The sequence below is a fragment of the Nematostella vectensis genome, chromosome 5, assembly GCF_932526225.1.
Source record: "Nematostella vectensis chromosome 5, jaNemVect1.1, whole genome shotgun sequence".
Lineage (NCBI taxonomy): Eukaryota > Metazoa > Cnidaria > Anthozoa > Actiniaria > Edwardsiidae > Nematostella > Nematostella vectensis.
In genome coordinates, this window is record NC_064038.1 from 18,337,855 (window position 1) to 18,354,729 (window position 16,875).

Consider the following 16,875-nt stretch of genomic DNA (forward strand, 5'->3'; position numbering starts at 1 on the left):
GTCTACGACCATACCACTTAGAAAGCACCGGTTCTCGTCCGATCACCGAAGTTAAGCTCATTAGGGCGCGGTAAGTACTTGGATGGGTGACCGTTTCGTAATACCGTGTGCTGTAGGCATTTCCTTTTTGTTATCGAGGTACTGACAGTACTGTTATATAATAGATAGATGTTACACAGTTCTATCGTTTACGGCCATACCACTGAGAGAACACCAGTTCTCGTCCGATCACAGAACTTAAAGTCAGTAGGGCACGGTTAGTACTTGGACGGGTGACCGCCTGGGAATACCGTGTGCTGTAGGCATTTCCTTTTTGTTATCGAGGTACTCACAGGACTGTTATATAATAGATAGATCTTAAACTCTTCTAACGTCTACGGCCATACCACTGAGAAAGCACCGGTTCTCGTCCGATCACCGAAGTTAAGCTCAGTAGGGCGCGGTCAGTACTTGGATAGGTGACCGCCTGGGAATACCGTGTGCTGTAGGCATTTCCTTTTTGTCATCGAAGTACTCACAGGACTGTTATAAAATATATATTTCTTACACAGTTCTGTCGTCTACGGCCATACCACTGAGAAAGCACCGGTTCTCGTCCGATCACCGAAGTTAAGCTCAGTAGGGCGCGGTTAGTACTTGGATGGGTGACCGCCTGGGAATACCGTGTGCTGTAGGCATTTCCTTTTTGTCATCGAAGTACTCACAGGACTGTTATATAATAGATAGATGTTACACAGTTCTATCGTCTACGGCCATACCACTTAGAAAGCACCGGTTCTCGTCCGATCACCGAAGTTAAGCTCAGTAGGGCGCGGTAAGTACTTGGATGGGTGACCGCTTCGGAATACCGTGTGCTGTAGTCATTTCCTTTTTGTTACCAAAGTACTCACAGGACTGTTATATAAAATCTATTTCTTACACAGTTCTGTCGTCTACGGCCATACCACTGAGAAAGCACCGGTTCTCGTCCGATCACCGTAGTTAAGCTCAGTAGGGCACGGTTAGTACTTGGATGTGTGACCGCCTGGGAATACCGTGTGCTGTAGGCATTTCCTTTTTGTTATCGAGGTACTCACAGGACTGTTATATAATAGATAGATCTTAAACAGTTCTGTCGTCTACGGCCATACCACTGAGAAAGCACCGGTTCTCGTCCGATCACCGAAGTTAAGCTCAGTAGGGCGCGGTTAGTACTTTGATGGGTGACCGCCTGGGAATACCGTGTGCTGTAGGCATTTCCTTTTTGTCATCGAAGTACTCACAGGACTGTTATATAATAGATAGATCTCACACAGTTCTATCGTCTACGGCCATACCACTTAGAAAGCACCGGTTCTCGTCCGATCACCGAAGTTAAGCTCAGTAGGGCGCGGTAAGTACTTGGATGGGTGACCGCTTCGGAATACCGTGTGCTGTAGACATTTCCTTTTTGTTACCAAAGTACTCACAGGACTGTTATATAAAATCTATTTCTTACACAGTTCTGTCGTCTACGGCCATACCACTGAGAAAGCACCGGTTCTCGTCCGATCACCGTAGTTAAGCTCAGTAGGGCACGGTTAGTACTTGGATGGGTGACCGCCTGGGAATACCGTGTGCTGTAGGCATTTCCTTTTTGTTATCGAGGTACTCACAGGACTGTTATATAATAGATAGATCTTAAACAGTTCTGTCGTCTACGACCATACCACTGAGAAAGCACAGGTTCTCGTCCGATCACCGAAGTTAAGCTCAGTAGGGCGCGGTTAGTACTTGGATGGGTGACCGCCTGGGAATACCGTGTGCTGTAGGCATTTCCTTTTTGTCATCGAAGTACTCACAGGACTGTTATATAATATATATTTCTTACACAGTTCTGTCGTCTACGGCCATACCACTGATAAAGCACCGGTTCTCGTCCGATCACCGAAGTTAAGCTCAGTAGGGCGCGGTTAGTACTTGGATGGGTGACCGCCTGGGAATACCGTGTGCTGTAGGCATTTCCTTTTTGTCATCGAAGTACTCACAGGACTGTTATATAATAGATAGATCTTACACAGTTCTATCGTCTACGGCCATACCACTTAGAAAGCACCGGTTCTCGTCCGATCACCGAAGTTAAGCTCAGTAGGGCGCGGTAAGTACTTGGATGGGTGACCGCTTCGGAATACCGTGTGCTGTAGGCATTTCCTTTTTGTTACCAAAGTACTCACAGGACTGTTATATAAAATCTATTTCTTACACAGTTCTGTCGTCTACGGCCATACCACTGAGAAAGCACCGGTTCTCGTCCGATCACCGAAGTTAAGCTCAGTAGGGCGCGGTAAGTACTTGGATGGGTGACCGCTTCGGAATACCGTGTGCTGTAGGCATTTCCTTTTTGTCATCGAAGTACTCACAGGACTGTTATATAATAGATAGATCTTACACAGTTCTATCGTCTACGGCCATACCACTTAGAAAGCACCGGTTCTCGTCCGATCACCGAAGTTAAGCTCAGTAGGGCGCGGTAAGTACTTGGATGGGTGACCGCTTCGGAATACCGTGTGCTGTAGGCATTTCCTTTTTGTTACCAAAGTACTCACAGGACTGTTATATAAAATCTATTTCTTACACAGTTCTGTCGTCTACGGCCATACCACTGAGAAAGCACCGGTTCTCGTCCGATCACCGTAGTTAAGCTCAGTAGGGCACGGTTAGTACTTGGATGTGTGACCGCCTGGGAATACCGTGTGCTGTAGGCATTTCCTTTTTGTTATCGAGGTACTCACAGGACTGTTATATAATAGATAGATCTTAAACAGTTCTGTCGTCTACGACCATACCACTGAGAAAGCACCGGTTCTCGTCCGATCACCGAAGTTAAGCTCAGTAGGGCGCGGTTAGTACTTGGATGGGTGACCGCCTGAGAATACCGTGTGCTGTAGGCATTTCCTTTTTGTCATCGAAGTACTCACAGGACTGTTATATAATAGATAGATCTTACACAGTTCTATCGTCTACGGCCATACCACTTAGAAAGCACCGGTTCTCGTCCGATCACCGAAGTTAAGCTCATTAGGGCGCGGTAAGTACTTTGATGGGTGACCGCTTCGGAATACCGTGTGCTGTAGGCATTTCCTTTTTGTTATCGAGGTACTGACAGGACTGTTATATAATAGATAGATGTTACACAGTTCTATCGTTTACGGCCATACCACTGAGAAAGCACCAGTTCTCGTCCGATCACAGAACTTAAAGTCAGTATGGCACGGTTAGTACTTGGATGGGTGACCGCCTGGGAATACCGTGTGCTGTAGGCATTTCCTTTTTGTCATCGAAGTACTCACAGGACTGTTATATAATATATATTTCTTACACAGTTCTGTCGTCTACGGCCATACCACTTAGAAAGCACCGGTTCTCGTCCGATCACCGAAGTTAAGCTCAGTAGGGCGCGGTAAGTACTTGGATGGGTGACCGCTTCGGAATACCGTGTGCTGTAGGCATTTCCTTTTTGTTACCAAAGTACTCACAGGACTGTTATATAAAATCTATTTCTTACACAGTTCTGTCGTCTACGGCCATACCACTGAGAAAGCACCGGTTCTCGTCCGATCACCGTAGTTAAGCTCAGTAGGGCACGGTTAGTACTTGGATGGGTGACCGCCTGGGAATACCGTGTGCTGTAGGCATTTCCTTTTTGTTATCGAGGTACTCACAGGACTGTTATATAATAGATAGATCTTAAACAGTTCTGTCGTCTACGACCATACCACTGAGAAAGCACCGGTTTTCGTCCGATCACCGAAGTTAAGCTCAGTAGGGCGCGGTTAGTACTTGGATGGGTGACCGCCTGGGAATACCGTGTGCTGTAGGCATTTCCTTTTTGTCATCGAAGTACTCACAGGACTGTTATATAATAGATAGATCTTACACAGTTCTATCGTCTACGGCCATACCACTTAGAAAGCACCGGTTCTCGTCCGATCACCGAAGTTAAGCTCAGTAGTGCGCGGTAAGTACTTGGATGGGTGACCGCTTCGGAATACCGTGTGCTGTAGGCATTTCCTTTTTGTTACCAAAGTACTCACAGGACTGTTATATAAAATCTATTTCTTACACAGTTCTGTCGTCTACGGCCATACCACTGAGAAAGCACCGGTTCTCGTTCGATCACCGTAGTTAAGCTCAGTAGGGCACGGTTAGTACTTGGATGTGTGACCGCCTGGGAATACCGTGTGCTGTAGGCATTTCCTTTTTGTTATCGAGGTACTCACAGGACTGTTATATAATAGATAGATCTTAAACAGTTCTGTCGTCTACGACCATACCACTGAGAAAGCACCGGTTCTCGTCCGATCACCGAAGTTAAGCTCAGTAGGGCGCGGTTAGTACTTGGATGGGTGACCGCCTGGGAATACCGTGTGCTGTAGGCATTTCCTTTTTGTCATCGAAGTACTCACAGGACTGTTATATAATAGATAGATCTTACACAGTTCTATCGTCTACGGCCATACCACTTAGAAAGCACCGGTTCTCGTCCGATCACCGAAGTTAAGCTCATTAGGGCGCGGTAAGTACTTGGATGGGTGACCGCTTCGGAATACCGTGTGCTGTAGGCATTTCCGTTTTGTTATCGAGGTACTGACAGGACTGTTATATAATAGATAGATGTTACACAGTTCTATCGTTTACGGCCATACCACTGAGAAAGCACCGGTTCTCGTCCGATCACCGAAGTTAAGCTCAGTAGGGCGCGGTTAGTACTTGGATGGGTGACCGCCTGGGAATACCGTGTGCTGTAGGCATTTCCTTTTTGTCATCGAAGTACTCACAGGACTGTTATATAATATATATTTCTTACACAGTTCTGTCTTCTACGGCCATACCACTGAGAAAGCACCGGTTCTCGTCCGATCACCGAAGTTAAGCTCAGTAGGGCGCGGTTAGTACTTGGATGGGTGACCGCCTGGGAATACCGTGTGCTGTAGGCATTTCCTTTTTGTCATCGAAGTACTCACAGGACTGTTATATAATAGATAGATCTTACACAGTTCTATCGTCTACGGCCATACCACTTAGAAAGCACCGGTTCTCGTCCGATCACCGAAGTTAAGCTCAGTAGGGCGCGGTAAGTACTTGGATGGGTGACCGCTTCGGAATACCGTGTGCTGTAGGCATTTCCTTTTTGTTACCAAAGTACTCACAGGACTGTTATATAAAATCTATTTCTTACACAGTTCTGTCGTCTACGGCCATACCACTGAGAAAGCACCGGTTCTCGTCCGATCACCGAAGTTAAGCTCAGTAGGGCGCGGTAAGTACTTGGATGGGTGACCGCTTCGGAATACCGTGTGCTGTAGACATTTCCTTTTTGTTACCAAAGTACTCACAGGACTGTTATATAAAATCTATTTCTTACACAGTTCTGTCGTCTACGGCCATACCACTGAGAAAGCACCGGTTCTCGTCCGATCACCGTAGTTAAGCTCAGTAGGGCACGGTTAGTACTTGGATGGGTGACCGCCTGGGAATACCGTGTGCTGTAGGCATTTCCTTTTTGTTATCGAGGTACTCACAGGACTGTTATATAATAGATAGATCTTAAACAGTTCTGTCGTCTACGACCATACCACTAAGAAAGCACCGGTTCTCGTCCGATCACCGAAGTTAAGCTCAGTAGGGCGCGGTTAGTACTTGGATGGGTGACCGCCTGGGAATACCGTGTGCTGTAGGCATTTCCTTTTTGTCATCGAAGTACTCACAGGACTGTTATATAATAGATAGATCTTACACAGTTCTATCGTCTACGGCCATACCACTTAGAAAGCACCGGTTCTCGTCCGATCACCGAAGTTAAGCTCAGTAGGGCGCGGTAAGTACTTGGATGGGTGACCGCTTCGGAATACCGTGTGCTGTAGGCATTTCCTTTTTGTTACCAAAGTACTCACAGGACTGTTATATAAAATCTATTTCTTACACAGTTCTGTCGTCTACGGCCATACCACTGAGAAAGCACCGGTTCTCGTCCGATCACCGTAGTTAAGCTCAGTAGGGCACGGTTAGTACTTGGATGTGTTACCGCCTGGGAATACCGTGTGCTGTAGGCATTTCCTTTTTGTTATCGAGGTACTCACAGGACTGTTATATAATAGATAGATCTTAAACAGTTCTGTCGTCTACGACCATACCACTGAGAAAGCACCGGTTCTCGTCCGATCACCGAAGTTAAGCTCAGTAGGGCGCGGTTAGTACTTGGATGGGTGACCGCTTCGGAATACCGTGTGGTGTAGGCATTTCCTTTTTGTTATCGAGGTACTGACAGGACTGTTATATAATAGATAGATGTTACACAGTTCTATCGTTTACGGCCATACCACTGAGAAAGCACCAGTTCTCGTCCGATCACAGAACTTAAAGTCAGTAGGGCACGGTTAGTACTTGGACGGGTGACCGCCTGGGAATACCGTGTGCTGTAGGCATTTCCTTTTTGTTATCGAGGTACTCACAGGACTGTTATATAATAGATAGATCTTAAACAGTTCTATCGTCTACGGCCATACCACTGAGAAAGCACCGGTTCTCGTCCGATCATCGAAGTTAAGCTCAGTAGGGCGCGGTTAGTACTTGGATGGGTGACAGCCTGGGAATACCGTGTGCTGTAGGCATTTACTTTTTGTTTTCGAAGTACTAACAGGACTGTTATATAATAGATAGATCTTACACAGTTCTATCGTCTACGGCCATACCCCTAAAAAAGCACCGGTTCTCGTCCGATCACCGAAGTTAAGCTCAGTAGGGCGCGGTTAGTACTTGGATGGGTGACCGCCTGGGAATACCGTGTGCTGTAGGCATTTCCTTTTTGTCATCGAAGTACTCACAGGACTGTTATATAATATATATTTCTTACACAGTTCTGTCGTCTACGGCCATACCACTGAGAAAGCACCGGTTCTCGTCCGATCACCGAAGTTAAGCTCAGTAGGGCGCGGTAAGTACTTGGATGGGTGACCGCTTCGGAATACCGTGTGCTGTTGGCATTTCCTTTTTGTTATCGAGGTACTGACAGTACTGTTATATAATAGATAGATGTTACACAGTCCTATCGTTTACGGCCATACCACTGAGAAAGCACCAGTTCTCGTCCGATCACAGAACTTAAAGTCAGTAGGGCACGGTTAGTACTTGGACGGGTGACCGCCTGGGAATACCGTGTGCTGTAGGCATTTCCTTTTTGTTATCGAGGTACTCACAGGACTGTTATATAATAGATAGATCTTAAACTGTTCTAACGTCTACGGCCATACCACTGAGAAAGCACCGGTTCTCGTCCGATCACCGAAGTTAAGCTCAGTAGGGCGCGGTTAGTACTTGGATAGGTGACCGCCTGGGAATACCGTGTGCTGTAGGCATTTCCTTTTTGTCATCGAAGTACTCACAGGACTGTTATATAATATATATTTCTTACACAGTTCTGTCGTCTACGGCCATACCACTGAGAAAGCACCGGTTCTCGTCCGATCACCGAAGTTAAGCTCAGTAGGGCGCGGTAAGTACTTGGATGGGTGACCGCTTCGGAATACCGTGTGCTGTAGGCATTTCCTTTTTGTTATCGAGTTACTGACAGGACTGTTATATAATAGATAGATGTTACACAGTTCTATCGTTTACGGCCATACCACTGAGAAAGCACCAGTTCTCGTCCGATCACAGAACTTAAAGTCAGTAGGGCACGGTTAGTACTTGGACGGGTGACCGCCTGGGAATACCGTGTGCTGTAGGCATTTCCTTTTTGTTATCGAGGTACTCACAGGACTGTTAAATAATAGATAGATCTTAAACAGTTCTATCGTCTACGGCCATACCACTGAGAAAGCACCGGTTCTCGTCCGATCACCGAAGTTAAGCTCAGTAGGGCGCGGTTAGTACTTGGATGGGTGACAGCCTGGGAATACCGTGTGCTGTAGGCATTTACTTTTTGTTTTCGAAGTACTAACAGGACTGTTATATAATAGATAGATCTTACACAGTTCTATCGTCTACGGCCATACCACTGAAAAAGCACCGGTTCTCGTCCGATCACCGAAGTTAAGCTCAGTAGGGCGCGGTTAGTACTTGGATGGGTGACCGCCTGGGAATACCGTGTGCTGTAGGCATTTCCTTTTTGTCATCGAAGTACTCACAGGACTGTTATATAATATATATTTCTTACACAGTTCTGTCGTCTACGGCCATACCACTGAGAAAGCACCGGATCTCGTCCGATCACCGTAGTTAACCTCATTAGGGCACGGTTAGTACTTGGATGGGTGACCGCCTGAGAATACCGTGTGCTGTAGGCATTTTCTTTTTGTTATCGTGGTACTCACAGGACCGTTATATAATAGATAGATCTTACACAGTTCTATCGTCTACGGCCATACCACTGAGAAAGCACCAGTTCTCGTCTGATCACCGAAGTTAAGCTAAGTAGGGCGCGGTTAGTACTTGGATGGGTGACCGCCTGGGAATACCGTGTGCTGTAGGCATTTCCTTTTTGTCATCGAAGTACTCACAGGACTGTTATATAATATATATTTCTTACACAGTTCTGTCGTCTACGGCCATACCACTGAGAAAGCACCGGTTCTCGTCCGATCACCGAAGTTAAGCTCAGTAGGGCGCGGTTAGTACTTGGATGGGTGACCGCCTGGGAATACCGTGTGCTGTAGGCATTTCCTTTTTGTCATCGAAGTACTCACAGGACTGTTATATAATAGATAGATCTCACACAGTTCTATCGTCTACTGCCATACCACTTAGAAAGCACCGGTTCTCGTCCGATCACCGAAGTTAAGCTCAGTAGGGCGCGGTAAGTACTTGGATGGGTGACCGCTTCGGAATACCGTGTGCTGTAGACATTTCCTTTTTGTTACCAAAGTACTCACAGGACTGTTATATAAAATCTATTTCTTACACAGTTCTGTCGTCTACGGCCATACCACTGAGAAAGCACCGGTTCTCGTCCGATCACCGTAGTTAAGCTCAGTAGGGCACGGTTAGTACTTGGATGGGTGACCGCCTGGGAATACCGTGTGCTGTAGGCATTTCCTTTTTGTTATCGAGGTACTCACAGGACTGTTATATAATAGATAGATCTTAAACAGTTCTGTCGTCTACGACCATACCACTGAGAAAGCACAGGTTCTCGTCCGATCACCGAAGTTAAGCTCAGTAGGGCGCGGTTAGTACTTGGATGGGTGACCGCCTGGGAATACCGTGTGCTGTAGGCATTTCCTTTTTGTCATCGAAGTACTCACAGGACTGTTATATAATATATATTTCTTACACAGTTCTGTCGTCTACGGCCATACCACTGAGAAAGCACCGGTTCTCGTCCCATCACCGAAGTTAAGCTCAGTAGGGCGCGGTTAGTACTTGGATGGGTGACCGCCTGGGAATACCGTGTGCTGTAGGCATTTCCTTTTTGTCATCGAAGTACTCACAGGACTGTTATATAATAGATAGATCTTACACAGTTCTATCGTCTACGGCCATACCACTTAGAAAGCACCGGTTCTCGTCCGATCACCGAAGTTAAGCTCAGTAGGGCGCGGTAAGTACTTGGATGGGTGACCGCTTCGGAATACCGTGTGCTGTAGGCATTTCCTTTTTGTTACCAAAGTACTCACAGGACTGTTATATAAAATCTATTTCTTACACAGTTCTGTCGTCTACGGCCATACCACTGAGAAAGCACCGGTTCTCGTCCGATCACCGAAGTTAAGCTCAGTAGGGCGCGGTAAGTACTTGGATGGGTGACCGCTTCGGAATACCGTGTGCTGTAGGCATTTCCTTTTTGTCATCGAAGTACTCACAGGACTGTTATATAATAGATAGATCTTACACAGTTCTATCGTCTACGGCCATACCACTTAGAAAGCACCGGTTCTTGTCCGATCACCGAAGTTAAGCTCAGTAGGGCGCGGTAAGTACTTGGATGGGTGACCGCTTCGGAATACCGTGTGCTGTAGGCATTTCCTTTTTGTTACCAAAGTACTCACAGGACTGTTATATAAAATCTATTTCTTACACAGTTCTGTCGTCTACGGCCATACCACTGAGAAAGCACCGGTTCTCGTCCGATCACCGTAGTTAAGCTCAGTAGGGCACGGTTAGTACTTGGATGTGTGACCGCCTGGGAATACCGTGTGCTGTAGGCATTTCCTTTTTGTTATCGAGGTACTCACAGGACTGTTATATAATAGATAGATCTTAAACAGTTCTGTCGTCTACGACCATACCACTGAGAAAGCACCGGTTCTCGTCCGATCACCGAAGTTAAGCTCAGTAGGGCGCGGTTAGTACTTGGATGGGTGACCGCCTGGGAATACCGTGTGCTGTAGGCATTTCCTTTTTGTCATCGAAGTACTCACAGGACTGTTATATAATAGATAGATCTTACACAGTTCTATCGTCTACGGCCATACCACTTAGAAAGCACCGGTTCTCGTCCGATCACCGAAGTTAAGCTCAGTAGGGCGCGGTAAGTACTTGGATGGGTGACCGCTTCGGAATACCGTGTGCTGTAGGCATTTCCTTTTTGTTATCGAGGTACTGACAGGACTGTTATATAATAGATAGATGTTACACAGTTCTATCGTTTACGGCCATACCACTGAGAAAGCACCAGTTCTCGTCCGATCACAGAACTTAAAGTCAGTATGGCACGGTTAGTACTTGGATGGGTGACCGCCTGGGAATACCGTGTGCTGTAGGCATTTCCTTTTTGTCATCGAAGTACTCACAGGACTGTTATATAATATATATTTCTTACACAGTTCTGTCGTCTACGGCCATACCACTTAGAAAGCACCGGTTCTCGTCCGATCACCGAAGTTAAGCTCAGTAGGGCGCGGTAAGTACTTGGATGGGTGACCGCTTCGGAATACCGTGTGCTGTAGGCATTTCCTTTTTGTTACCAAAGTACTCACAGGACTGTTATATAAAATCTATTTCTTACACAGTTCTGTCGTCTACGGCCATACCACTGAGAAAGCACCGGTTCTCGTCCGATCACCGTAGTTAAGCTCAGTAGGGCACGGTTAGTACTTGGATGGGTGACCGCCTGGGAATACCGTGTGCTGTAGGCATTTCCTTTTTGTTATCGAGGTACTCACAGGACTGTTATATAATAGATAGATCTTAAACAGTTCTGTCGTCTACGACCATACCACTGAGAAAGCACCGGTTCTCGTCCGATCACCGAAGTTAAGCTCAGTAGGGCGCGGTTAGTACTTGGATGGGTGACCGCCTGGGAATACCGTGTGCTGTAGGCATTTCCTTTTTGTCATCGAAGTACTCACAGGACTGTTATATAATAGATAGATCTTACACAGTTCTATCGTCTACGGCCATACCACTTAGAAAGCACCGGTTCTCGTCCGATCACCGAAGTTAAGCTCAGTAGGGCGCGGTAAGTACTTGGATGGGTGACCGCTTCGGAATACCGTGTGCTGTAGGCATTTCCTTTTTGTTACCAAAGTACTCACAGGACTGTTATATAAAATCTATTTCTTACACAGTTCTGTCGTCTACGGCCATACCACTGAGAAAGCACCGGTTCTCGTCCGATCACCGTAGTTAAGCTCAGTAGGGCACGGTTAGTACTTGGATGTGTGACCGCCTGGGAATACCGTGTGCTGTAGGCATTTCCTTTTTGTTATCGAGGTACTCACAGGACTGTTATATAATAGATAGATCTTAAACAGTTCTGTCGTCTACGACCATACCACTGAGAAAGCACCGGTTCTCGTCCGATCACCGAAGTTAAGCTCAGTAGGGCGCGGTTAGTACTTGGATGGGTGACCGCCTGGGAATACCGTGTGCTGTAGGCATTTCCTTTGCGTCATCGAAGTACTCACAGGACTGTTATATAATAGATAGATCTTACACAGTTCTATCGTCTACGGCCATACCACTTAGAAAGCACCGGTTCTCGTCCGATCACCGAAGTTAAGCTCATTAGGGCGCGGTAAGTACTTGGATGGGTGACCGCTTGGGAATACCGTGTGCTGTAGGCATTTCCTTTTTGTTATCGAGGTACTGACAGGACTGTTATATAATAGATAGATGTTACACAGTTCTATCGTTTACGGCCATACCACTGAGAAAGCACCGGTTCTCGTCCGATCACCGAAGTTAAGCTCAGTAGGGCGCGGTTAGTACTCGGATGGGTGACCGCCTGGGAATACCGTGTGCTGTAGGCATTTTCTTTTTGTCATCGAAGTACTCACAGGACTGTTATATAATATATATTTCTTACACAGTTCTGTCTTCTACGGCCATACCACTGAGAAAGCACCGGTTCTCGTCCGATCACCGAAGTTAAGCTCAGTAGGGCGCGGTTAGTACTTGGATGGGTGACCGCCTGGGAATACCGTGTGCTGTAGGCATTTCCTTTTTGTCATCGAAGTACTCACAGGACTGTTATATAATAGATAGATCTTACACAGTTCTATCGTCTACGGCCATACCACTTAGAAAGCACCGGTTCTCGTCCGATCACCGAAGTTAAGCTCAGTAGGGCGCGGTAAGTACTTGGATGGGTGACCGCTTCGGAATACCGTGTGCTGTAGACATTTCCTTTTTGTTACCAAAGTACTCACAGGACTGTTATATAAAATCTATTTCTTACACAGTTCTGTCGTCTACGGCCATACCACTGAGAAAGCACCGGTTCTCGTCCGATCACCGTAGTTAAGCTCAGTAGGGCACGGTTAGTACTTGGATGGGTGACCGCCTGGGAATACCGTGTGCTGTAGGCATTTCCTTTTTGTTATCGAGGTACTCACAGGACTGTTATATAATAGATAGATCTTAAACAGTTCTGTCGTCTACGACCATACCACTAAGAAAGCACCGGTTCTCGTCCGATCACCGAAGTTAAGCTCAGTAGGGCGCGGTTAGTACTTGGATGGGTGACCGCCTGGGAATACCGTGTGCTGTAGGCATTTCCTTTTTGTCATCGAAGTACTCACAGGACTGTTATATAATAGATAGATCTTACACAGTTCTATCGTCTACGGCCATACCACTTAGAAAGCACCGGTTCTCGTCCGATCACCGAAGTTAAGCTCAGTAGGGCGCGGTAAGTACTTGGATGGGTGACCGCTTCGGAATACCGTGTGCTGTAGTCGTTTCCTTTTTGTTACCAAAGTACTCACAGGACTGTTATATAAAATATATTTCTTACACAGTTCTGTCGTCTACGGCCATACCACTGAGAAAGCACCGGTTCTCGTCCGATCACCGTAGTAAAGCTCAGTAGGGCACGGTTAGTACTTGGATGTGTGACCGCCTGGGAATACCGTGTGCTGTAGGCATTTCCTTTTTGTTATCGAGGTACTCACAGGACTGTTATATAATAGATAGATCTTAAACAGTTCTGTCGTCTACGACCATACCACTGAGAAAGCACCGGTTCTCGTCCGATCACCGAAGTTAAGCTCAGTAGGGCGCGGTTAGTACTTGGATGGGTGACCGCCTGGGAATACCGTGTGCTGTAGGCATTTCCTTTTTGTCATCGAAGTACTCACAGGACTGTTATATAATAGATAGATCTTACACAGTTCTATCGTCTACGGCCATACCACTTAGAAAGCACCGGTTCTCGTCCGATCACCGAAGTTAAGCTCATTAGGGCGCGGTAAGTACTTGGATGGGTGACCGCCTGGGAATACTGTGTGCTGTAGGCATTTCCTTTTTGTTATCGAAGTACTCACAGGACTGTTATATAATAGATAGATCTTAAACAGTTCTATCGTCTACGGCCATACCACTGAGAAAGCACCGGTTCTCGTCCGATCACCGAAGTTAAGCTCAGTAGGGCGCGGTTAGTACTTGGATGGGTGACCGCCTGGGAATACCGTGTGCTGTAGGCATTTACTTTTTGTTTTCGAAGTACTAACAGGACTGTTATATAATAGATAGATCTTACACAGTTCTATCGTCTACAGCCATACCACTGAGAAAGCACCGGTTCTCGTCCGATCACCGAAGTTAAGCTCAGTAGGGCGCGGTTAGTACTTGGATGGGTGACCGCCTGGGAAAACCGTGTGCTGTAGGCATTTCCTTTTTGTCATCGAAGTACTCACAGGACTGTTATATAATATATATTTCTTACACAGTTCTGTCGTCTACGGCCATACCACTTAGAAAGCACCGGTTCTCGTCCGATCACCGAAGTTAAGCTCAGTAGGGCGCGGTAAGTACTTGGATGGGTGACCGCTTCGGAATACCGTGTGCATTAGGCATTTCCTTTTTGTTACCAAAGTACTCACAGGACTGTTATATAAAATCTATTTCTTACACAGTTCTGTCGTCTACGGCCATACCACTGAGAAAGCACCGGTTCTCGTCCGATCACCGTAGTTAAGCTCAGTAGGGCACGGTTAGTACTTGGATGGGTGACCGCCTGGGAATACCGTGTGCTGTAGGCATTTCCTTTTTGTTATCGAGGTACTCACAGGACTGTTATATAATAGATAGATCTTAAACAGTTCTGTCGTCTACGACCATACCACTGAGAAAGCACCGGTTCTCGTCCGATCACCGAAGTTAAGCTCAGTAGGGCGCGGTTAGTACTTGGATGGGTGACCGCCTGGGAATACCGTGTGCTGTAGGCATTTCCTTTTTGTCATCGAAGTACTCACAGGACTGTTATATAATAGATAGATCTTACACAGTTCTATCGTCTACGGCCATACCACTTAGAAAGCACCGGTTCTCGTCCGATCACCGAAGTTAAGCTCAGTAGGGCGCGGTAAGTACTTGGATGGGTGACCGCTTCGGAATACCGTGTGCTGTAGGCATTTCCTTTTTGTTACCAAAGTACTCACAGGACTGTTATATAAAATCTATTTCTTACACAGTTCTGTCGTCTACGGCCATACCACTGAGAAAGCACCGGTTCTCGTCCGATCACCGTAGTAAAGCTCAGTAGGGCACGGTTAGTACTTGGATGTGTGACCGCCTGGGAATACCGTGTGCTGTAGGCATTTCCTTTTTGTTATCGAGGTACTCACAGGACTGTTATATAATAGATAGATCTTAAACAGTTCTGTCGTCTACGACCATACCACTGAGAAAGCACCGGTTCTCGTCCGATCACCGAAGTTAAGCTCAGTAGGGCGCGGTTAGTACTTGGATGGGTGACCGCCTGGGAATACCGTGTGCTGTAGGCATTTCCTTTTTGTCATCGAAGTACTCACAGGACTGTTATATAATAGATAGATCTTACACAGTTCTATCGTCTACGGCCATACCACTTAGAAAGCACCGGTTCTCGTCCGATCACCGAAGTTAAGCTCATTATGGCGCGGTAAGTACTTGGATGGGTGACCGCTTCGGAATACCGTGTGCTGTAGGCATTTCCTTTTTGTTATCGAGGTACTGACAGGACTGTTATATAATAGATAGATGTTACACAGTTCTATCGTTTACGGCCATACCACTGAGAAAGCACCAGTTCTCGTCCGATCACAGAACTTAAAGTCAGTATGGCACGGTTAGTACTTGGATGGGTGACCGCCTGGGAATACTGTGTGCTGTAGGCATTTCCTTTTTGTTATCGAGGTACTCACAGGACTGTTATATAATAGATAGATCTTAAACAGTTCTATCGTCTACGGCCATACCACTGAGAAAGCACCGGTTCTCGTCCGATCACCGAAGTTAAGCTCAGTAGGGCGCGGTTAGTACTTGGATGGGTGACCGCCTGGGAATACCGTGTGCTGTAGGCATTTACTTTTTGTCATCGAAGTACTCACAGGACTGTTATATAATAGATAGATCTTACACAGTTCTATCGTCTACCTCCATACCACTTAGAAAGCACCGGTTCTCGTCCGATCACCGAAGTTAAGCTCATTAGGGCGCGGTAAGTACTTGGATGGGTGACCGCTTCGGAATACCGTGTGCTGTAGGCATTTCCTTTTTGTTATCGAGGTACTGACAGGACTGTTATATAATAGATAGATGTTACACAGTTCTATCGTTTACGGCCATACCACTGAGAAAGCACCAGTTCTCGTCCGATCACAGAACTTAAAGTCAGTATGGCACGGTTAGTACTTGGACGGGTGACCGCCTGGGAATACCGTGTGCTGTAGGCATTTCCTTTTTGTCATCGAAGTACTCACAGGACTGTTATATAATAGATAGATCTTAAACAGTTCTATCGTCTACGGCCATACCACTGAGAAAGCACCGGTTCTCGTCCGATCACCGAAGATAAGCTCAGTAGGGCGTGGTTAGTACTTGGATGGGTGACCGCCTGGGAATACTGTGTGCTGTAGGCATTTCCTTTTTGTTATCGAGGTACTCACAGGACTGTTATATAATAGATAGATCTTAAACAGTTCTATCGTCTACGGCCATACCACTGAGAAAGCACCGGTTCTCGTCCGATCACCGAAGTTAAGCTCAGTAGGGCGCGGTTAGTACTTGGATGGGTGACCGCCTGGGAATACCGTGTGCTGTAGGCATTTACTTTTTGTTTTCGAAGTACTAACAGGACTGTTATATAATAGATAGATCTTACACAGTTCTATCGTCTACGGCCATACCACTGAGAAAGCACCGGTTCTCGTCCGATCACCGAAGTTAAGCTCAGTAGGGCGCGGTTAGTACTTGGATGGGTGACCGCCTGGGAATACCGTGTGCTGTAGGCATTTCCTTTTTGTCATCGAAGTACTCACAGGACTGTTATATAATATATATTTCTTACACAGTTCTGTCGTCTACGGCCATACCACTTAGAAAGCACCGGTTCTCGTCCGATCACCGAAGTTAAGCTCAGTAGGGCGCGGTAAGTACTTGGATGGGTGACCGCTTCGGAATACCGTGTGCTGTAGGCATTTCCTTTTTGTTACC

General features: G+C 46.5%; 79 non-coding genes and 12 pseudogenes across 79 annotated transcripts; all 91 read left to right on the plus strand.

Moving 5' to 3' along the window:
• On the plus strand, window positions 1-119 carry LOC125566853 (annotated as a pseudogene).
• Window positions 120-186: 67 nt separating this feature from the next.
• On the plus strand, window positions 187-305 carry LOC125566794 (annotated as a pseudogene).
• Window positions 306-372: 67 nt separating this feature from the next.
• On the plus strand, window positions 373-491 carry LOC125564627. Its single transcript, XR_007309646.1, has one exon. It is a non-coding gene; the product is annotated as a 5S ribosomal RNA (ribosomal RNA).
• Window positions 492-558: 67 nt separating this feature from the next.
• Window positions 559-677, plus strand: LOC125564211. The gene has a single exon (XR_007309231.1). It is a non-coding gene; the product is annotated as a 5S ribosomal RNA (ribosomal RNA).
• Window positions 678-744: 67 nt separating this feature from the next.
• Window positions 745-863, plus strand: LOC125565777. The gene has a single exon (XR_007310788.1). It is a non-coding gene; the product is annotated as a 5S ribosomal RNA (ribosomal RNA).
• Window positions 864-930: 67 nt separating this feature from the next.
• On the plus strand, window positions 931-1,049 carry LOC125564791. Its single transcript, XR_007309809.1, has one exon. It is a non-coding gene; the product is annotated as a 5S ribosomal RNA (ribosomal RNA).
• A 67-nt stretch (window positions 1,050-1,116) lies between these two features.
• Window positions 1,117-1,235, plus strand: LOC125567298. The gene has a single exon (XR_007311822.1). It is a non-coding gene; the product is annotated as a 5S ribosomal RNA (ribosomal RNA).
• Window positions 1,236-1,302: 67 nt separating this feature from the next.
• Window positions 1,303-1,421, plus strand: LOC125565109. Its single transcript, XR_007310126.1, has one exon. It is a non-coding gene; the product is annotated as a 5S ribosomal RNA (ribosomal RNA).
• A 67-nt stretch (window positions 1,422-1,488) lies between these two features.
• LOC125563296 lies at window positions 1,489-1,607 on the plus strand. Its single transcript, XR_007308315.1, has one exon. It is a non-coding gene; the product is annotated as a 5S ribosomal RNA (ribosomal RNA).
• A 67-nt stretch (window positions 1,608-1,674) lies between these two features.
• LOC125564932 lies at window positions 1,675-1,793 on the plus strand. Its single transcript, XR_007309950.1, has one exon. It is a non-coding gene; the product is annotated as a 5S ribosomal RNA (ribosomal RNA).
• Window positions 1,794-1,860: 67 nt separating this feature from the next.
• Window positions 1,861-1,979, plus strand: LOC125563536. The gene has a single exon (XR_007308555.1). It is a non-coding gene; the product is annotated as a 5S ribosomal RNA (ribosomal RNA).
• A 67-nt stretch (window positions 1,980-2,046) lies between these two features.
• Window positions 2,047-2,165, plus strand: LOC125565434. Its single transcript, XR_007310447.1, has one exon. It is a non-coding gene; the product is annotated as a 5S ribosomal RNA (ribosomal RNA).
• A 67-nt stretch (window positions 2,166-2,232) lies between these two features.
• On the plus strand, window positions 2,233-2,351 carry LOC125564358. Its single transcript, XR_007309377.1, has one exon. It is a non-coding gene; the product is annotated as a 5S ribosomal RNA (ribosomal RNA).
• A 67-nt stretch (window positions 2,352-2,418) lies between these two features.
• LOC125565435 lies at window positions 2,419-2,537 on the plus strand. Its single transcript, XR_007310448.1, has one exon. It is a non-coding gene; the product is annotated as a 5S ribosomal RNA (ribosomal RNA).
• A 67-nt stretch (window positions 2,538-2,604) lies between these two features.
• LOC125564792 lies at window positions 2,605-2,723 on the plus strand. The gene has a single exon (XR_007309810.1). It is a non-coding gene; the product is annotated as a 5S ribosomal RNA (ribosomal RNA).
• Window positions 2,724-2,790: 67 nt separating this feature from the next.
• Window positions 2,791-2,909, plus strand: LOC125564163. Its single transcript, XR_007309183.1, has one exon. It is a non-coding gene; the product is annotated as a 5S ribosomal RNA (ribosomal RNA).
• A 67-nt stretch (window positions 2,910-2,976) lies between these two features.
• On the plus strand, window positions 2,977-3,095 carry LOC125566270. Its single transcript, XR_007311277.1, has one exon. It is a non-coding gene; the product is annotated as a 5S ribosomal RNA (ribosomal RNA).
• A 67-nt stretch (window positions 3,096-3,162) lies between these two features.
• Window positions 3,163-3,281, plus strand: LOC125566781 (annotated as a pseudogene).
• A 67-nt stretch (window positions 3,282-3,348) lies between these two features.
• LOC125565436 lies at window positions 3,349-3,467 on the plus strand. The gene has a single exon (XR_007310449.1). It is a non-coding gene; the product is annotated as a 5S ribosomal RNA (ribosomal RNA).
• A 67-nt stretch (window positions 3,468-3,534) lies between these two features.
• On the plus strand, window positions 3,535-3,653 carry LOC125563297. Its single transcript, XR_007308316.1, has one exon. It is a non-coding gene; the product is annotated as a 5S ribosomal RNA (ribosomal RNA).
• Window positions 3,654-3,720: 67 nt separating this feature from the next.
• On the plus strand, window positions 3,721-3,839 carry LOC125564679. Its single transcript, XR_007309698.1, has one exon. It is a non-coding gene; the product is annotated as a 5S ribosomal RNA (ribosomal RNA).
• Window positions 3,840-3,906: 67 nt separating this feature from the next.
• LOC125566282 lies at window positions 3,907-4,025 on the plus strand. The gene has a single exon (XR_007311289.1). It is a non-coding gene; the product is annotated as a 5S ribosomal RNA (ribosomal RNA).
• Window positions 4,026-4,092: 67 nt separating this feature from the next.
• Window positions 4,093-4,211, plus strand: LOC125564978. Its single transcript, XR_007309996.1, has one exon. It is a non-coding gene; the product is annotated as a 5S ribosomal RNA (ribosomal RNA).
• A 67-nt stretch (window positions 4,212-4,278) lies between these two features.
• Window positions 4,279-4,397, plus strand: LOC125563805. The gene has a single exon (XR_007308823.1). It is a non-coding gene; the product is annotated as a 5S ribosomal RNA (ribosomal RNA).
• Window positions 4,398-4,464: 67 nt separating this feature from the next.
• Window positions 4,465-4,583, plus strand: LOC125566174. Its single transcript, XR_007311181.1, has one exon. It is a non-coding gene; the product is annotated as a 5S ribosomal RNA (ribosomal RNA).
• Window positions 4,584-4,650: 67 nt separating this feature from the next.
• Window positions 4,651-4,769, plus strand: LOC125563505. The gene has a single exon (XR_007308524.1). It is a non-coding gene; the product is annotated as a 5S ribosomal RNA (ribosomal RNA).
• Window positions 4,770-4,836: 67 nt separating this feature from the next.
• Window positions 4,837-4,955, plus strand: LOC125563601. The gene has a single exon (XR_007308620.1). It is a non-coding gene; the product is annotated as a 5S ribosomal RNA (ribosomal RNA).
• Window positions 4,956-5,022: 67 nt separating this feature from the next.
• On the plus strand, window positions 5,023-5,141 carry LOC125565437. Its single transcript, XR_007310450.1, has one exon. It is a non-coding gene; the product is annotated as a 5S ribosomal RNA (ribosomal RNA).
• Window positions 5,142-5,208: 67 nt separating this feature from the next.
• Window positions 5,209-5,327, plus strand: LOC125564043. Its single transcript, XR_007309062.1, has one exon. It is a non-coding gene; the product is annotated as a 5S ribosomal RNA (ribosomal RNA).
• A 67-nt stretch (window positions 5,328-5,394) lies between these two features.
• On the plus strand, window positions 5,395-5,513 carry LOC125563298. The gene has a single exon (XR_007308317.1). It is a non-coding gene; the product is annotated as a 5S ribosomal RNA (ribosomal RNA).
• A 67-nt stretch (window positions 5,514-5,580) lies between these two features.
• On the plus strand, window positions 5,581-5,699 carry LOC125564850. Its single transcript, XR_007309868.1, has one exon. It is a non-coding gene; the product is annotated as a 5S ribosomal RNA (ribosomal RNA).
• A 67-nt stretch (window positions 5,700-5,766) lies between these two features.
• Window positions 5,767-5,885, plus strand: LOC125565438. The gene has a single exon (XR_007310451.1). It is a non-coding gene; the product is annotated as a 5S ribosomal RNA (ribosomal RNA).
• Window positions 5,886-5,952: 67 nt separating this feature from the next.
• LOC125565339 lies at window positions 5,953-6,071 on the plus strand. Its single transcript, XR_007310353.1, has one exon. It is a non-coding gene; the product is annotated as a 5S ribosomal RNA (ribosomal RNA).
• A 67-nt stretch (window positions 6,072-6,138) lies between these two features.
• LOC125564915 lies at window positions 6,139-6,257 on the plus strand. Its single transcript, XR_007309933.1, has one exon. It is a non-coding gene; the product is annotated as a 5S ribosomal RNA (ribosomal RNA).
• Window positions 6,258-6,324: 67 nt separating this feature from the next.
• LOC125566657 lies at window positions 6,325-6,443 on the plus strand (annotated as a pseudogene).
• Window positions 6,444-6,510: 67 nt separating this feature from the next.
• LOC125565731 lies at window positions 6,511-6,629 on the plus strand. The gene has a single exon (XR_007310742.1). It is a non-coding gene; the product is annotated as a 5S ribosomal RNA (ribosomal RNA).
• Window positions 6,630-6,696: 67 nt separating this feature from the next.
• On the plus strand, window positions 6,697-6,815 carry LOC125565335. Its single transcript, XR_007310349.1, has one exon. It is a non-coding gene; the product is annotated as a 5S ribosomal RNA (ribosomal RNA).
• A 67-nt stretch (window positions 6,816-6,882) lies between these two features.
• On the plus strand, window positions 6,883-7,001 carry LOC125565029. The gene has a single exon (XR_007310047.1). It is a non-coding gene; the product is annotated as a 5S ribosomal RNA (ribosomal RNA).
• A 67-nt stretch (window positions 7,002-7,068) lies between these two features.
• Window positions 7,069-7,187, plus strand: LOC125566658 (annotated as a pseudogene).
• Window positions 7,188-7,254: 67 nt separating this feature from the next.
• On the plus strand, window positions 7,255-7,373 carry LOC125564021. The gene has a single exon (XR_007309039.1). It is a non-coding gene; the product is annotated as a 5S ribosomal RNA (ribosomal RNA).
• Window positions 7,374-7,440: 67 nt separating this feature from the next.
• LOC125564359 lies at window positions 7,441-7,559 on the plus strand. The gene has a single exon (XR_007309378.1). It is a non-coding gene; the product is annotated as a 5S ribosomal RNA (ribosomal RNA).
• A 67-nt stretch (window positions 7,560-7,626) lies between these two features.
• Window positions 7,627-7,745, plus strand: LOC125566659 (annotated as a pseudogene).
• Window positions 7,746-7,812: 67 nt separating this feature from the next.
• LOC125564697 lies at window positions 7,813-7,931 on the plus strand. The gene has a single exon (XR_007309716.1). It is a non-coding gene; the product is annotated as a 5S ribosomal RNA (ribosomal RNA).
• Window positions 7,932-7,998: 67 nt separating this feature from the next.
• LOC125563935 lies at window positions 7,999-8,117 on the plus strand. The gene has a single exon (XR_007308954.1). It is a non-coding gene; the product is annotated as a 5S ribosomal RNA (ribosomal RNA).
• Window positions 8,118-8,184: 67 nt separating this feature from the next.
• On the plus strand, window positions 8,185-8,303 carry LOC125566209. Its single transcript, XR_007311216.1, has one exon. It is a non-coding gene; the product is annotated as a 5S ribosomal RNA (ribosomal RNA).
• Window positions 8,304-8,370: 67 nt separating this feature from the next.
• Window positions 8,371-8,489, plus strand: LOC125564969. The gene has a single exon (XR_007309987.1). It is a non-coding gene; the product is annotated as a 5S ribosomal RNA (ribosomal RNA).
• A 67-nt stretch (window positions 8,490-8,556) lies between these two features.
• LOC125564222 lies at window positions 8,557-8,675 on the plus strand. Its single transcript, XR_007309242.1, has one exon. It is a non-coding gene; the product is annotated as a 5S ribosomal RNA (ribosomal RNA).
• A 67-nt stretch (window positions 8,676-8,742) lies between these two features.
• LOC125565899 lies at window positions 8,743-8,861 on the plus strand. Its single transcript, XR_007310908.1, has one exon. It is a non-coding gene; the product is annotated as a 5S ribosomal RNA (ribosomal RNA).
• Window positions 8,862-8,928: 67 nt separating this feature from the next.
• LOC125563299 lies at window positions 8,929-9,047 on the plus strand. The gene has a single exon (XR_007308318.1). It is a non-coding gene; the product is annotated as a 5S ribosomal RNA (ribosomal RNA).
• A 67-nt stretch (window positions 9,048-9,114) lies between these two features.
• Window positions 9,115-9,233, plus strand: LOC125564933. The gene has a single exon (XR_007309951.1). It is a non-coding gene; the product is annotated as a 5S ribosomal RNA (ribosomal RNA).
• Window positions 9,234-9,300: 67 nt separating this feature from the next.
• On the plus strand, window positions 9,301-9,419 carry LOC125565018. Its single transcript, XR_007310036.1, has one exon. It is a non-coding gene; the product is annotated as a 5S ribosomal RNA (ribosomal RNA).
• A 67-nt stretch (window positions 9,420-9,486) lies between these two features.
• On the plus strand, window positions 9,487-9,605 carry LOC125565439. The gene has a single exon (XR_007310453.1). It is a non-coding gene; the product is annotated as a 5S ribosomal RNA (ribosomal RNA).
• A 67-nt stretch (window positions 9,606-9,672) lies between these two features.
• Window positions 9,673-9,791, plus strand: LOC125564360. Its single transcript, XR_007309379.1, has one exon. It is a non-coding gene; the product is annotated as a 5S ribosomal RNA (ribosomal RNA).
• Window positions 9,792-9,858: 67 nt separating this feature from the next.
• LOC125566104 lies at window positions 9,859-9,977 on the plus strand. The gene has a single exon (XR_007311111.1). It is a non-coding gene; the product is annotated as a 5S ribosomal RNA (ribosomal RNA).
• A 67-nt stretch (window positions 9,978-10,044) lies between these two features.
• Window positions 10,045-10,163, plus strand: LOC125564793. The gene has a single exon (XR_007309811.1). It is a non-coding gene; the product is annotated as a 5S ribosomal RNA (ribosomal RNA).
• Window positions 10,164-10,230: 67 nt separating this feature from the next.
• On the plus strand, window positions 10,231-10,349 carry LOC125563806. Its single transcript, XR_007308825.1, has one exon. It is a non-coding gene; the product is annotated as a 5S ribosomal RNA (ribosomal RNA).
• Window positions 10,350-10,416: 67 nt separating this feature from the next.
• Window positions 10,417-10,535, plus strand: LOC125565440. The gene has a single exon (XR_007310454.1). It is a non-coding gene; the product is annotated as a 5S ribosomal RNA (ribosomal RNA).
• Window positions 10,536-10,602: 67 nt separating this feature from the next.
• On the plus strand, window positions 10,603-10,721 carry LOC125566782 (annotated as a pseudogene).
• A 67-nt stretch (window positions 10,722-10,788) lies between these two features.
• On the plus strand, window positions 10,789-10,907 carry LOC125565442. Its single transcript, XR_007310456.1, has one exon. It is a non-coding gene; the product is annotated as a 5S ribosomal RNA (ribosomal RNA).
• A 67-nt stretch (window positions 10,908-10,974) lies between these two features.
• On the plus strand, window positions 10,975-11,093 carry LOC125563301. Its single transcript, XR_007308320.1, has one exon. It is a non-coding gene; the product is annotated as a 5S ribosomal RNA (ribosomal RNA).
• Window positions 11,094-11,160: 67 nt separating this feature from the next.
• Window positions 11,161-11,279, plus strand: LOC125563807. Its single transcript, XR_007308826.1, has one exon. It is a non-coding gene; the product is annotated as a 5S ribosomal RNA (ribosomal RNA).
• Window positions 11,280-11,346: 67 nt separating this feature from the next.
• On the plus strand, window positions 11,347-11,465 carry LOC125565443. Its single transcript, XR_007310457.1, has one exon. It is a non-coding gene; the product is annotated as a 5S ribosomal RNA (ribosomal RNA).
• Window positions 11,466-11,532: 67 nt separating this feature from the next.
• LOC125564794 lies at window positions 11,533-11,651 on the plus strand. The gene has a single exon (XR_007309812.1). It is a non-coding gene; the product is annotated as a 5S ribosomal RNA (ribosomal RNA).
• Window positions 11,652-11,718: 67 nt separating this feature from the next.
• On the plus strand, window positions 11,719-11,837 carry LOC125563808. The gene has a single exon (XR_007308827.1). It is a non-coding gene; the product is annotated as a 5S ribosomal RNA (ribosomal RNA).
• A 67-nt stretch (window positions 11,838-11,904) lies between these two features.
• LOC125565829 lies at window positions 11,905-12,023 on the plus strand. The gene has a single exon (XR_007310838.1). It is a non-coding gene; the product is annotated as a 5S ribosomal RNA (ribosomal RNA).
• A 67-nt stretch (window positions 12,024-12,090) lies between these two features.
• On the plus strand, window positions 12,091-12,209 carry LOC125563610. Its single transcript, XR_007308629.1, has one exon. It is a non-coding gene; the product is annotated as a 5S ribosomal RNA (ribosomal RNA).
• A 67-nt stretch (window positions 12,210-12,276) lies between these two features.
• LOC125563602 lies at window positions 12,277-12,395 on the plus strand. Its single transcript, XR_007308621.1, has one exon. It is a non-coding gene; the product is annotated as a 5S ribosomal RNA (ribosomal RNA).
• A 67-nt stretch (window positions 12,396-12,462) lies between these two features.
• LOC125565110 lies at window positions 12,463-12,581 on the plus strand. Its single transcript, XR_007310127.1, has one exon. It is a non-coding gene; the product is annotated as a 5S ribosomal RNA (ribosomal RNA).
• A 67-nt stretch (window positions 12,582-12,648) lies between these two features.
• On the plus strand, window positions 12,649-12,767 carry LOC125563302. The gene has a single exon (XR_007308321.1). It is a non-coding gene; the product is annotated as a 5S ribosomal RNA (ribosomal RNA).
• Window positions 12,768-12,834: 67 nt separating this feature from the next.
• On the plus strand, window positions 12,835-12,953 carry LOC125564852. The gene has a single exon (XR_007309870.1). It is a non-coding gene; the product is annotated as a 5S ribosomal RNA (ribosomal RNA).
• A 67-nt stretch (window positions 12,954-13,020) lies between these two features.
• LOC125565860 lies at window positions 13,021-13,139 on the plus strand. Its single transcript, XR_007310869.1, has one exon. It is a non-coding gene; the product is annotated as a 5S ribosomal RNA (ribosomal RNA).
• Window positions 13,140-13,206: 67 nt separating this feature from the next.
• On the plus strand, window positions 13,207-13,325 carry LOC125565380. The gene has a single exon (XR_007310393.1). It is a non-coding gene; the product is annotated as a 5S ribosomal RNA (ribosomal RNA).
• A 67-nt stretch (window positions 13,326-13,392) lies between these two features.
• On the plus strand, window positions 13,393-13,511 carry LOC125563809. The gene has a single exon (XR_007308828.1). It is a non-coding gene; the product is annotated as a 5S ribosomal RNA (ribosomal RNA).
• Window positions 13,512-13,578: 67 nt separating this feature from the next.
• On the plus strand, window positions 13,579-13,697 carry LOC125566051. Its single transcript, XR_007311058.1, has one exon. It is a non-coding gene; the product is annotated as a 5S ribosomal RNA (ribosomal RNA).
• Window positions 13,698-13,764: 67 nt separating this feature from the next.
• Window positions 13,765-13,883, plus strand: LOC125564233. The gene has a single exon (XR_007309253.1). It is a non-coding gene; the product is annotated as a 5S ribosomal RNA (ribosomal RNA).
• A 67-nt stretch (window positions 13,884-13,950) lies between these two features.
• On the plus strand, window positions 13,951-14,069 carry LOC125567288. The gene has a single exon (XR_007311813.1). It is a non-coding gene; the product is annotated as a 5S ribosomal RNA (ribosomal RNA).
• A 67-nt stretch (window positions 14,070-14,136) lies between these two features.
• LOC125566564 lies at window positions 14,137-14,255 on the plus strand (annotated as a pseudogene).
• A 67-nt stretch (window positions 14,256-14,322) lies between these two features.
• On the plus strand, window positions 14,323-14,441 carry LOC125563303. Its single transcript, XR_007308322.1, has one exon. It is a non-coding gene; the product is annotated as a 5S ribosomal RNA (ribosomal RNA).
• Window positions 14,442-14,508: 67 nt separating this feature from the next.
• Window positions 14,509-14,627, plus strand: LOC125563810. The gene has a single exon (XR_007308829.1). It is a non-coding gene; the product is annotated as a 5S ribosomal RNA (ribosomal RNA).
• Window positions 14,628-14,694: 67 nt separating this feature from the next.
• On the plus strand, window positions 14,695-14,813 carry LOC125565444. Its single transcript, XR_007310458.1, has one exon. It is a non-coding gene; the product is annotated as a 5S ribosomal RNA (ribosomal RNA).
• A 67-nt stretch (window positions 14,814-14,880) lies between these two features.
• LOC125565381 lies at window positions 14,881-14,999 on the plus strand. Its single transcript, XR_007310394.1, has one exon. It is a non-coding gene; the product is annotated as a 5S ribosomal RNA (ribosomal RNA).
• A 67-nt stretch (window positions 15,000-15,066) lies between these two features.
• On the plus strand, window positions 15,067-15,185 carry LOC125563812. Its single transcript, XR_007308831.1, has one exon. It is a non-coding gene; the product is annotated as a 5S ribosomal RNA (ribosomal RNA).
• A 67-nt stretch (window positions 15,186-15,252) lies between these two features.
• Window positions 15,253-15,371, plus strand: LOC125566576 (annotated as a pseudogene).
• A 67-nt stretch (window positions 15,372-15,438) lies between these two features.
• LOC125566903 lies at window positions 15,439-15,557 on the plus strand (annotated as a pseudogene).
• Window positions 15,558-15,624: 67 nt separating this feature from the next.
• LOC125564245 lies at window positions 15,625-15,743 on the plus strand. The gene has a single exon (XR_007309264.1). It is a non-coding gene; the product is annotated as a 5S ribosomal RNA (ribosomal RNA).
• Window positions 15,744-15,810: 67 nt separating this feature from the next.
• Window positions 15,811-15,929, plus strand: LOC125566802 (annotated as a pseudogene).
• Window positions 15,930-15,996: 67 nt separating this feature from the next.
• LOC125566935 lies at window positions 15,997-16,115 on the plus strand (annotated as a pseudogene).
• Window positions 16,116-16,182: 67 nt separating this feature from the next.
• On the plus strand, window positions 16,183-16,301 carry LOC125564503. Its single transcript, XR_007309522.1, has one exon. It is a non-coding gene; the product is annotated as a 5S ribosomal RNA (ribosomal RNA).
• A 67-nt stretch (window positions 16,302-16,368) lies between these two features.
• Window positions 16,369-16,487, plus strand: LOC125564256. Its single transcript, XR_007309276.1, has one exon. It is a non-coding gene; the product is annotated as a 5S ribosomal RNA (ribosomal RNA).
• A 67-nt stretch (window positions 16,488-16,554) lies between these two features.
• On the plus strand, window positions 16,555-16,673 carry LOC125564267. Its single transcript, XR_007309287.1, has one exon. It is a non-coding gene; the product is annotated as a 5S ribosomal RNA (ribosomal RNA).
• Window positions 16,674-16,740: 67 nt separating this feature from the next.
• Window positions 16,741-16,859, plus strand: LOC125565445. The gene has a single exon (XR_007310459.1). It is a non-coding gene; the product is annotated as a 5S ribosomal RNA (ribosomal RNA).
• The last annotated feature ends 16 nt before the right edge of the window (window positions 16,860-16,875 follow it).